Source organism: Furipterus horrens, unplaced genomic scaffold, assembly GCF_987537825.1.
Source record: "Furipterus horrens unplaced genomic scaffold, mFurHor1.1.pri manual_scaffold_3, whole genome shotgun sequence".
In the NCBI taxonomy this organism is placed as follows: domain Eukaryota; kingdom Metazoa; phylum Chordata; class Mammalia; order Chiroptera; family Furipteridae; genus Furipterus; species Furipterus horrens.
Genome location: NW_028327173.1, coordinates 191,722,243 through 191,734,814, shown reverse-complemented (window position 1 = coordinate 191,734,814; position 12,572 = coordinate 191,722,243).

The window sequence follows — 12,572 nt, the reverse complement described above, 5'->3', positions numbered from 1 at the left end:
TGGTTTGGCTTCAAAAATATCAAGTTGGTTTGTTATGAATTCTGTAGTATTTTCTGATACATATGTGTAGATATACTTGGAGGCTGTTGTTTTTCCAATTAGTTGAATCAAAGAACACTTGTATTGTTGCCATTTAAGTGTGAATCATCCACATCCCTTATGATAAAAAAATATATGGGTGAATCTCCCCTCTACGCATCATTTTGTTAAAGAGACTCTGGATTGCAATCAATCACTGAGTTCTCTTTTCCATTAGAAGCTGAGAACAGATAGGTGGTTAGCCAGTCATGAATTCTGGCCCTTTTTATGAGTACACAGAGTTCCTGGATATTAATAGTTTAATATGGAAATTTAACATCTGTGGGAAATTATATATTTCTTAGTGACATTAAATTTTTTTATGAGACCAATCAAGATGAAGCAAAGTGCAATATTTATTTCAGAGTTCTCCTGTGATTAAAAAAAAAAAGTCCTCCGAGATTGTAATGTTTCCACTTACAGAAATGCTGCAAGTCGTTCCTAGTTTTAGTTCACAGAGAGCTATGTTAATATTACTTTGCAAACCAAGTCCTTTCTAAAGGCTGAATGAAAAAAAGCCTTCAGGAAAAGGTAGTTTGTTGAAAACAAAAATAATTCTTAGAAAATCAATAGCACATGTAAGAGCTTCTGCCTGGCAGCATATCACTGGGCTGTTTGCACACCAGAAACCTTGTTCTTCTTCTCTAAGCACCCAAACGTGGCTCATTCTTCCCCCATCCCAGCACTCTGAAAGGAAGACAAGACAATCCCTTTCTTCATTAATACTCCTTGCTCACAAAGGCCTGCTTCCATGTTGTCAGCTACTGTGAGAAAGAAATTATAGCAAATACCAAGGGCAACTGAATTACGCCTATGGGTGAGTCCATTGCTAACCCAAATTTCAGATGGTAATGGGGGTCCCAGCCACCCCTGGCTGACCTGCACCCTTTCTAATCCCAGCATCACATGTTTACTATTAACTTGCTAGGGTTTTTGCTATATTTTATTATATACAACTTGGAGATGTAAATGTATACACATCTGTATACGTGTGTATGTATATATAGATAACTATATAACAATTATTTAAGTACCCGTTATGTACAACATAGGTTCTTTGAGGGAGAAAGACAAGAGGGTAAAGAATGTGAATATGTGAGCAGTGATACAAAGATGAATAACTATAAATTGAACACACATCTACTCTATGACCCATTAATCTAGTCCCTACGTATGTGCACATATATTCACCAAAAGAATGTATAAGAGTGTTCATAGTCCCCAATTAGAAACAAACCAGGTGTCCATCAACAGTAAAACGAATACATAGATTTGGGTACATTTATGTTATCTCACAATGAGAATTAATAAAGTACTGATACGTATCTATTGAGATGGCCATGTGGTTATCAACCTTCCATTCTGTTAATGTGATATATTACATTGTTTGATTTGCATATGTTAAACCAATTTTATATGCATATGTTAAAAGAATGTCACATACCATGAAGTCCAAAGATAAGGCAATAACAAGATTAGCTAATTCATGGTCTGACAAAAATCACAAAGGATCCTGGTTCTTTTCACCTTCTGCCAACCCATCCTTGGGCAGCTTCCCTTGTGTTTATACGATAGCTACCATGATTCTAGAAATCATATCCACATAGATAATATTCAGCAGAACTGTTCCTTCCATCATATCTTTTTGAAAGAAAAAAGCCTTTCCCAGAATGCAGACCTTTCCTCATAATTCATTGGCCAAAACTATACCACATGACCACTCTTGCACCAATCACTGCCAAGGGGTTTGGAACCACTGTGGATGGCTTCAACTAATCAGGATTTGCCCCAAATCAAAATGAGGAATGATCAGCCAAACCTAGCAAAGAGGGAAAACCTATTAGTAGGCAACAAACAGGAACACAAAGCACAATGGGGGTTTTGGAAGAAGAGGGAACATCTCAAAAACAGTTCCATGAAGAAGGCAACTTTGGGGATAGGACCTGAGGATGCAAGAATATTTAAAGGTGGACATGAGAGCTGTGGTATAATTTCATGCTGGTGGGCAAAGGTATAAAAACCTGAGGGGTGTTTGGGGCACAGCAAATAGTGCATTGGGTCTGTTCAGGGGACATGTGGGAGATGACATAGGAGGGTCTGGGTTACCTAACTGAGCAGTGAGCACTTAATTTGTGATAATAGGGTCACTGAAAGTTTCCTAGAAGGAATGTGACAGAATCAGTCTCAGCAGTGGTAGTGGTATAAGGTTTGTCCTGTTTTAACCTATTAGTTTTCTATTGCTGTGTACAAATTATCCCAAAACTTAGTGCCTTAAAACAACAAACTTTTATGACATCAGTTTCTGTGGTCAAGAATTCGGCAGCAGCTTACCCAGGCGGTTTGTCGCAGGGTCTCTGTCACGAGTCTGCAGTGGAAATGTTTTCTGGGGTTGCAGCCCTGGGAAGCAGGCTGGAGGGCCCACTTCCAAGGCAGCTCCCTCACAGGCTGTTGGCAGGAGGCTTCAGCCCTCACCACGTGGGCCTCTCCACAAGGTTACTTAACAGTCCCTACAACACGGCAGCTGGCTTCCTCCGGCCTGGTGATCCCAGGAGGTGGGGAAGGATGAAGGAAGTTGCAAAGCCTTTGATGACCTACATTCAGAAGTGGTCACGTTTGAGGGAGAATATGACTTCTGACATATTCTATGATAATAAGAGTGGCTAAGGAGAGCCTATCCTCAAGGGATGGGAGATTAAACTCCACCTCCTGAAGGAATGAGTACCACAGAATTTGGGGACATATTTTAAAACCAGCTCATGTGGTACTAACTCCATGCTCTTGACTTAACTGGTACCAGTAGCAGAGGCACAGATGTACCAGCAAAGGTGGCCAAGCAGTCCTAGGAATGCAAGGTGTTATGTGGCAAAGAAATCTTATCCCTACTTGTTCCTTATCTTCCCTAAACCCCCTTTTAGTTGGTGACAGTGGCCAAAGTCTGGTCAAAATGGATTCTGACTAGCAAGTGCTTTTAATTTCAAATGAGTGTTGGGAAAGGAGCTTTCATCTTTACCCAGCAAATGAGATCTTTTAGCCAGCTGCCTGCATTGACATACTTATATTTGCAACACATATGGTTCATGTTTTTCTCTCTAAGTTTCAGAAGATTCTCAAAAATCTGAGCAGCATCAGATGGTGTTTGCCTAAATGAGAACTGTGGGAAAACCCTATAGTCAATAAAGTATAGCATAGTGTAGTAAAGTATAATATAGTACAGAGAAGTATAGCATAGTGAAGTATAACATAGTATGATATAGTACAGTATAGCAAAGTATATAGTATAGTACAGTATAGTAGAATATACTCTAATATAGTGTAGTGTAGTACAGTAAAGCACAGCTCAATACAGTATAGTGCAATATTGTTCAGTGAAGTATCGTCTAGTGAAGTACAGCATAGCATAGTGTGTGCACACTCACAAAGTTTAAAATTGTGCTTCCTTGTGACGCCGGTGTGAGCTGCTCTAAACCTTGCCCAGCCAGATTTCTAGATTGGGTTCAGAATAAAGCTATAAGACAAAGGCTACTTTTGGTTAGCCCAGGATGCAAAAATGAGATGGGAATTCCCAGATGATCCTCAACTGTTGCCCAACTTAGGATGGCCTAGGAGAAAGGAAAGGAAGTTTCTTTAGAACAGTGGTTCACAAAGTGTGATCCCTAGACACACAGTAACAGCACCACCTAGACACCTGTTAGAATCCACATTCCCAGGCTCCCCCCGCCCCCAGCCTTCTGAGTCAGCAACACTGGAGGTGGAGGCCAGCAATCTGTGTTTCAGCAAGCCTTTTAGGGGATTCTGAATGACACTCAAGTTTCAGAGTCACTGCTTTAGAAAAACCCCACCCCAATTCATTGCGTTTAATTGCACCAAACCTTGGTAAAGTAGCTGGGCTGGACACTTTCATTTATTCTTTTCTGTGCACAAACATGCAATCACAGAAACATGCAGAGACATCAGGACCCACGCGAGGCAGTGACCCAGATGACGGCTTACAAAGTCAACCACAGAGCCCAGGTTCCCTGATTCCAGAAAGTGGAAAATGACTTATGTTCTTTCAAGAAGAATATGGAGGAGGTGGAGAAGGAGAAAAAAAATCATGTATTTTCAAACTTGATTCCATAAGACATCAATTTTCTCTAAAGATAATCACAGAATCCAAATGCCGGTGATCTTTACAGAAGCCTTAATGATAAAATTAAATATTTAAAATAATTTTACACCCCATAAAACTCAGCAATTTTGAGGGCGTTGTTCACATCTTTAAAAGAACAAATATTCTGCCAGACATGTGTCTGGTACCTTAGAACTTCTTCCCAACTAGTTTGCTTTTATCTTGTAAACACGGCGAAGGAATCGTTGATTATGTTTCTGTCTTCCAGAAAACTCAGAACCAAATTAGCAAGTGAACATCAATCAGCCTTCGGTGTAAGAGCCTCATGTGGCTGTCTAGTTTTTCCTGCCTTCATTTCCCCGGCCTGATGTTCTTCCCTTACCGTCTACCTTGCCACACACTTCAAATCCTTTTAGGAATAAATTTAAAGCAGGAGGTGGGGAGGGGAGATTCTTTCCCCAAGCAAACGAAAAACCTAGGAGGAGAGGCAGAGCGTGACAGCTGTTGGTTCACGGGGCCTTGCACGGCCCACTCCAGCAGCGGTGGCTGTGGGCACACCAATCAGGATCACCTTCGGACCAGCAGGAGCAAAGAGGGAGGAAGGACAGCTGTTAGTGGCAGAAAAACTCTTTGTGCAAGTTGTTTCAGGGGTGGGGTAGGAAAAGGGGGCCAGGAGAGGAAACTGAGGTCTGGCTTCCCTGTCTGATGAGATGGATGTGTTTCTGTCCTCCTTAGTCTCCCTTTAAGACTAAATCTGCATGCACACAGGACTGGCAAAGCTGAGGCAGGCCCCCCAGATCCCACGCATTTCTCCCATTGGGCGTAATGCACCAGCTGCAGGCATAGACCAACCGGATTCCACCCTGCTCAGCTCCCAGGAGACAGGCCAGCGGCTTCAGGACAGGGAGGTACAGATAATTAGGGGCATCTGGTTCCGGCTTATTGCAAAACAGAATACGTTTTGGATTTTCTATCTAGTTTGAAACAGGTCAAGGGTCTTTTCCTTGGGTAGCTACCTTGGAAGGACTTATTTCAGCTTCAAGATAAGCTGATAGGAAAGGACTCAGGAATCAGCCACAGAACAGGGGCAGTTCGGAGCTGCCCACTCTCCCAGCCAGCAGTGCCACCCAGGGAAATTTCCATAAACAGTTCCATCAGGACTGCAGCGTCAACCTTGACCAGTCACTTCTGAGCCCAGGTACATCCATAATGACACTTCCCCACCTTCCCCTTCCCCCCGGAGCATGACAGATGAGGGGCTTCATGGAACAAGTCCCCGAGCTGCGATGGGGATCCGTCTCGCTCCACTGCAGGAAAAATATATATCCCTGAACAGCTGTGAGGAATTCTTTCATTATTCATCTACAATCTTACCACTAGTTCTTGCTTCCTCTTTTTACAATAAAAGTTGAAAACAGATTAAATGGCATATTCTGACGATCATTGTTTTTAAGCACACAGGCTGGGAGGAATATGGGGGGAGGGGTGGTAGTAGAGAGAACACTAAGAGAATAGGGGGTTTGTGAAGCCTGGGGCCATGGAGACAAAGAGGAGACCTACCCCTGCAAAGTGGAAGGGCGAGGATGTTTCCCAGGGTGGCCTGTCTGCATGGTGACCACAGAGTCAGCTCAAGGCTAAATGCTTTTGTTGGAAGCAATTCATAACCATTCAGAAATCATATCAGGGAAGCTATGCAGAGGGGAGAAGGTAAATTATAGCAAAGGCAAAAAGATTCACAGGGTGAAGAAAGCGCAGGCAGACACCCAGAGACCATATGCTCAGTGTTGTCCACTTCGGAGGAGAAACCACCAGGTGCACTGAGAAGGGACCAATCCTTCGGGAGGGCTCTCAGGAGGGTGCTTACCACTCCAGAAATGTGCCCGAAGTCACTGTAAGCAGGTGGAGAGGAGCTTGTGCGGGTGGGGGTGAAGCAGTGTTGATGGAGGGTGCCACAGTCAGCCCTGAGGATGTCACAAAACCTCCCTGAGGCAATAGCAGTGGTGGTGGAGTTCCACCCTCTGCTCAATGGCTGGGACTCAGCTAAAAGCAGTGTCCGACCAGTTCTTACCTAGCCTCCAATGTATTCATTCAATCACTTCAACACAGACTTAGTGAACACCCACTGTATTCATTTTCTATACCCCTTAAGTAATTACCAACGTAGCAGCGTTAAACAGCACACATTTATGACATTTTCTGTAGGTCAGAAATCTGCATACTGTGCAGCCAGCTGAGTTCTCTGCTCACAGGTTTCACCAGGCTGCAATCCAGGTGTGGGCTGGGGGTGTGCGCTCACCAGAGGCTCAAGAGAGAAAAAAAATCAGCTTCCAGGCCCTCAGATTGTTGGCAGGATTCATTTCCTTGTAGTTGCCAGACTGAGGGTTTCAGTTCTAGGCTGGAATCTACCCTCAGCTCCTAACCCTGCCCACAGCTCCTCTCCACTTGCTTCTTCAAACCACCAACAGTGAGAGAGAGAGAGAGAGAGAGAGAGAGAGAGAGAGAGAGAGAGAGAGAGAGAGAGAGAGAGAGAGAGGGAGAGAGAAAGGACCTAGGCAAGATTTAAAGCTGGATTAGCAGATCTCAATATCTGGACCTCATTTGAATTCTAGCTTTTCTTTATTAAAAAGAAAAAAAAAACCTCCTGATAATTATCAAGCAACTAGAAATTTGAATACCAACTGGATATTTGACGACACTAGACATTATGGTTAACTTTTAAAGTATGATGATTGTATTTGTGGACTTCTAGTAAGGAGTCCTCAGCTTTTAAGATTTCGTACTGAAAATATTAAAGAAAAAAACGGTATGTCTAGGAGATTCTCTTCAAAAGACAATGGGAATGAGAGAAGGTGGAGTTGTGGATGAGGCAGAATTATCTGATGGTTGTGGGGCTGCTGTGGTGGGCACAGGGGAGTTCATTAAGCTCTTCTGCCAGCTTCTGTGGGTACTCAAAATCCTGCATAATAAAAGCTTCACAAATAAACATATGGGTGTATACCCTTATTAGTAACCATGGAAATACAAATGCAACCACCTGATTCTACTTTGTGTCTATCAAATTGCCAGAAATTTTAAAAAATGACAATACCCACTGCAAGGAAAGGTGTGAGAAAACAAATACTCAGATACACTGCTGGGTGGGGGCTGGGGAGGGGTGGAGTATAAACTGGTACACTCTTTGGAAAGCATTTTGAGATGTACGAAGAGTCTTGAAACTTTTTATTCTTTGATCCAGTAATTCCACTTCTGGGAATGTACTCTAAACAAATAGCCTTCAAAATGAGCAGAGCTTATGCGCGAAGATATTCATTACAAGTGTGTAGCAGAGAATTCACCTCAGCCAAAGAGGAGCCCAGCCTTTGCCCTCAGCTACTGGGAGGTGATCCCTGGGCTCTTAGAATGTCCTGCCTGATAAGGGTGTCTTTGTTTATCTGGTGGCCTTGGCCACTGGACAGTCTAGCATTGTGATTTACGATGGGGGTTTTGGTCCCTGTGGCTTCCACTCTGTGTCTGGGGGTGGTGGTGCTAGAGACTAAAGGATCAGCCCCACGGGCCGTGAACCATGAGCCCCAATAAAAACCCTGGGCCCCAAGGCTCACGTGAGCCTCCCTGGTTGGCAATATTTGGTGTATGTTGACATATATTGTTGTCAGGAGAGACATCTATCCATGACTCCATGAGAAGAGGACAACTGGAAGTCCCACATCTGGTATATTCCTCACCTCTTCCCTTGGCTGATTTTCATCTGTATGTTTTAGCTGTAACAGAGCATAACCATCATGAGTATAACAGCTGCCCATGAGTTCTGAGTCCTTCTAGTGAATTATCGAAAGTCAAAGTGATTTTGGGAATCTCCAAGCTTACAACTGATGCCACAAGTAAAAGTGGTCTTGTAAAATGTTCCCTAATTTCACAGTTGGTGTCAGAAACGAGGGCAATCTTGGAGATTGTGCCCCCCTAACCTCACATGGGGCTATTTATTTTGAAATAAACAAATTCCTGGAAACAACTTCACTGTTCAGTAATAGAAGCACTATGCATTCCATCTGTGCGATGCTATGCAAGCATTAAATAAAGCCCTTTTAAAGAATTTATATTAAGGGGAGGGCATGTAACATGTCTAACATAAAATTTTTGATGTATAGTATTATTACTATACACATATAAATTTCAAAATACATATAATGTCTAGCTGTTTTAGGGTGGTAAGATGGTGTGATTTTTTAAAAATTCTACTTCTTTAAACTTTTCCAATGGTCTACAGTATGCCAATACGTATAACTTACTTTGATCATCAATAATGTGTTTATTTTCTAAATTTTTGCCACATTAGTGATGATGACTCCATAGCATAAGAAGGGTCATTCATGACTAGGAAACTCTGAAGAGCTCACACATGACTCTACAACTGAAAGTGTCACTGAAAGGAAAGAAAGGAAAATGGAATGGAATAAAAGGAAATCCAGACAAGCACAAATGTAAAGAGTGGAAGAGAGAAGCACAGAACCAAGAACCCACCTAAAAAGTAGCATGAAGCTCTGAGGACAGTGACAGCTGGTGCTGTGAAGAGATCATGATGACAGGGTGACATGAGTCTATAACTGGGGCTGTGGCCTAGCCGACCCTTAGGATCACTTCCTGACTAACACAGCAGGCGCGTTAGGCCTGGAGTGAGACAAAAGGCGGTCTTGAATTGATACTGTGCTCAAAAACACATTCCCAAGTGACAGTTCTGTTCTCATGGGCTTCGGGTCTTCAAAATCTTGGCAGAGTGGAATGTGAATAAAAACTGTAATAAATAAGACGGGGTTTGGTTAAAGAGTATCAGAAGGTTGAAGCCAGCAATGAGTTGAGACTTACAAGAAGAGTCAAGGTTGTCAGAAATGGCTTCTACTTTTTAATGTTAAGTTTAGGGCAAGTCAAAAAATAAAAAGGATGGCACAGGCCACTGTTGAGACATGGTAGTGATTTATGTCAGAAAGAAGGCAGAACTTGTACCCCCCTAATTTGCTTCCATCTCTTCTGTCAAATAAAATCTTTTACCAAGACATGGGTAGCATAAATGTCGATAAGAGAGAATTAAAGCCCCAAGTGAAGAGATTATAAAAAGTGCACCTGTTCTCTAGCTACTCTAATGAATTAAAGTCACTTACCTCAATGAATTACTTCCCGGGATGCTGATAACCCTTGCAAATGGGATTGCTAAATTATTGTCAGGAATCTTGGAGGCAACCAGGATAATATAAGATTCTAGAAGATGAGGATTAGAGCTTTTATAACAAACTACAGCCTAGATAAACGTAACGAATGACACTTCACTAAGCATTTTTACACAAATTCTTGTTCGTTTTTTGCAACAAATATGGTTGGATCAAATGAGAGAATAAATACTAACTGCTAAAGCCCCATGCGTACAAGCCAGAGCCTTAGATGAATAACCAAAAATGGGGGTTTAATCTAAAGGGACTTAGCAGGATTGTGAATGGGAAAAAATCAGGGAGTGAGAATTGGGAACCTAGTGAGAACTGGATCTAAGTGAAAGAGGTGAGAACGTATGGAGAGGATACTACAAGGCTAGGAGCATCAGAAAACAGATTGTGGTTAGTTTAACAAAATACTTTCTAAGAGTTGTGCTTTCCAACAATGGATGAGCAACACTGGGAGGCAGAAGTGTCCATGCAACCACTGCGTTTACCAGGAAAACTGTAGAAAGTTCACACATCAGATAGGGAATAGGGCTGGACTTTCTGTGATTCTGTCACAAAACAGTAAATACATAACCTTGTTCTGAGTGCAAGCACAGCATCCATCATATCAAGAAGTATCAATCCATTATGTAACCTCCAAATTAAAAAGTTCAGGAAAGCCACTCCTAAGCTGCCATGTTTGATAGTTAACCAAGCTCCTGACACAAGAGTTCAAAGACACTGAAGTCTTGTTTTTCTCGATGCCAATGGAGAGTTTGCAAGCACTTGGCTGTGGGCTGCAGCCCTGCGGGTGGAAAGCACGTCCGAGTCAGTGCCTGTGTCAGGAGACTGATGGAAGCTGGCCACATGACCCCTGGTCCCACATCCATTCCACCAAATGCAGAGACATGACAAGCCTTTTATTTTCAGGACAGAGCAACATTGATTATTCCCTGTTAATGCTTCCCTGTCAATGGTAGGCAGGGACTAAAGGGAAATGGAAGGATGTGATATCCGGGTCCCCCAAAGGAAAAATCAATGTGATATGGTTTGCATCTCATCCTAGGATAACCTCTTTCTCAGAGCCTCAACCCACAGGCCACTGTTTGTCTATCAACTGCTCTAGACATATGGTGTCCTTTCACACTCACCAAAGGACAGGGAGGGAGGGGATAAGGAACAGGCACCAGGAATTATTAAACTCTGCTTTCATTTTCTTTTGGGAATTTACAGACACTAAACAGGCTACAGGATGCACAGAAACTTCCTCAGCAAGTTCAGATCAGAGGGGAAGCGCATATCAAGTCTGGCAAAAAAAAAAAAAAATACCCGTCTGACTTATTACACATGCACCCAGCAGTCTGCTAATCTCAAAGAATGACCTTGGAAAACCGACAACCTAGAAACTGCATGCCCCCTGGCACAATGCTGAAAGTTACAAGTTCAGAGAAAGAGGCAAAGACTTGCAAAGCAGGGAGGTGAGAGGGAAGAAGCAACCTTTCTTTGTGTACACACACACACATCAAACACCGAACGTGTTTATGTTCCTCTCTCTCCAAAAGGAGCCCAACATTTGAAACAAAACACTTGAGGATTCTGGATCTAACAGAAAGGGGAATTTTCGTTCCCTCTTGGGTTTCAGGGTGAAGAAAAAGCAATACTACTTTATTAGCTTTTAAGTGGAGGTAGAGACCAGCAATATCCTGATACCTAGAGTTATAGTATCCTTTTGGTTCCAGACAGGGCTTTTCATTAACATTTAACCTTCTTCGTATTACAGCCACTTGAACCCATAAAATAGTAGGGTAGCTGCTATCTTCTCCCGTCTTGTAGGAGTTGCCCCAGGAGAAATGAAAAGACATTTTTCCTCCACTTACCTTGCTCCCTGGGGCCAGGAATCATGGACCGAGCCCTCGGCCTGGGAGAGGCTGAACCCTGTGACTTGCAACAGGCTTCCCAACTCCCAGACTCTTTGTAGAGTCCCATTGGTGCAGACTGGAGTGGCCTGGCTTAGAAATCTCGTTTCTACTTAAACTGCACAAGGTGGATATCAATTTCACTAGACTTACAAGCAGTATTTTTCCCAATACATTTCTAGATGTGTAAGATTGTATCTGTATTAAAACATGAGCTACTTTTGTTAATATCTTGCAATAAAAGCAGGTGTCCTTGCAGGTATCTAATTTGTTTTCTGTTAATTCACAAATGACCTACAAGGAATGTGAGGCAGTGGAACTTGAACATCCTAGAATGGTCTTGAGGCAGCCTCTCTATGCCTCCCTAGATCCATCTCTCCCTAGGGAATCATCTTCATACCTTGGGTTCTACCCACATCAGCTGCTCAGTCACTTTTGCCCTAGTCCTTCTCCCCTGGGCTCCGGCACCCTGCCTATCTCACTTCCCTGGCTCCTAAGCTCTTTTCTCTACACTGCACTGGCCAGACAGGTGCTCAGGCCCTTTGAGGTTGGGGGTAGGGACGCTAAAGACATCCATGTGCAGCTGCTTCCTCTCACACCAGGATATCCTATGGGGAGGGCAATCATCCTGATCAGACAGATGGTGGCCAGGAGCACCAGGCAGAGTCCCAGCATGGCCTCTGCTGTGGAAGGCGCTTTAAGACCGCAAAATTGAAATAAGAAGTAAACAGCCTTATACATGTGTTAATCATGTTTTTAATTTTCTCTGAGTCACTATGTTTTGACATCTTAAGAAACCTTCTTGGCTGGTGGGAAACTGCTCCTCCCAGGGCTAGCCAGTTCTTAGAACGAAGGATTTAGCCAGCCAGCATGCTTCTGCTGTAGAAACTTACCAGGTAGGACGGAGCTGTACTTCCTCCAACTGGCCTGTACACCCCACGAAGCAAACATCCCTGGGCTTAGGTACCAGGCAACTACAGAACACACTATATCCAAAGGGCCTGGAATTACTCAAACTAGTCATTCCTAAACTGTTCATCCTCTGGCCTTGCCTTTCAGGAGGAAGCCCCGATAAAGGCTCTGGCCTAAACCTATCACTTGCTCCTACCCTTCTGCCTCCTGACCCAGCCCTGGTGTGTTCGTCCTGCTGCCCTGCATGGCAAGTGGTGCCACATGTTTCTAGGGAAACTGTAACATTACACTTTTCTTTCGATGGCATTGACCTCTCCACGTCGCCACTCAGTCACCTCTGTAAATTAAGAGCCGGACACAAACCACATGAGC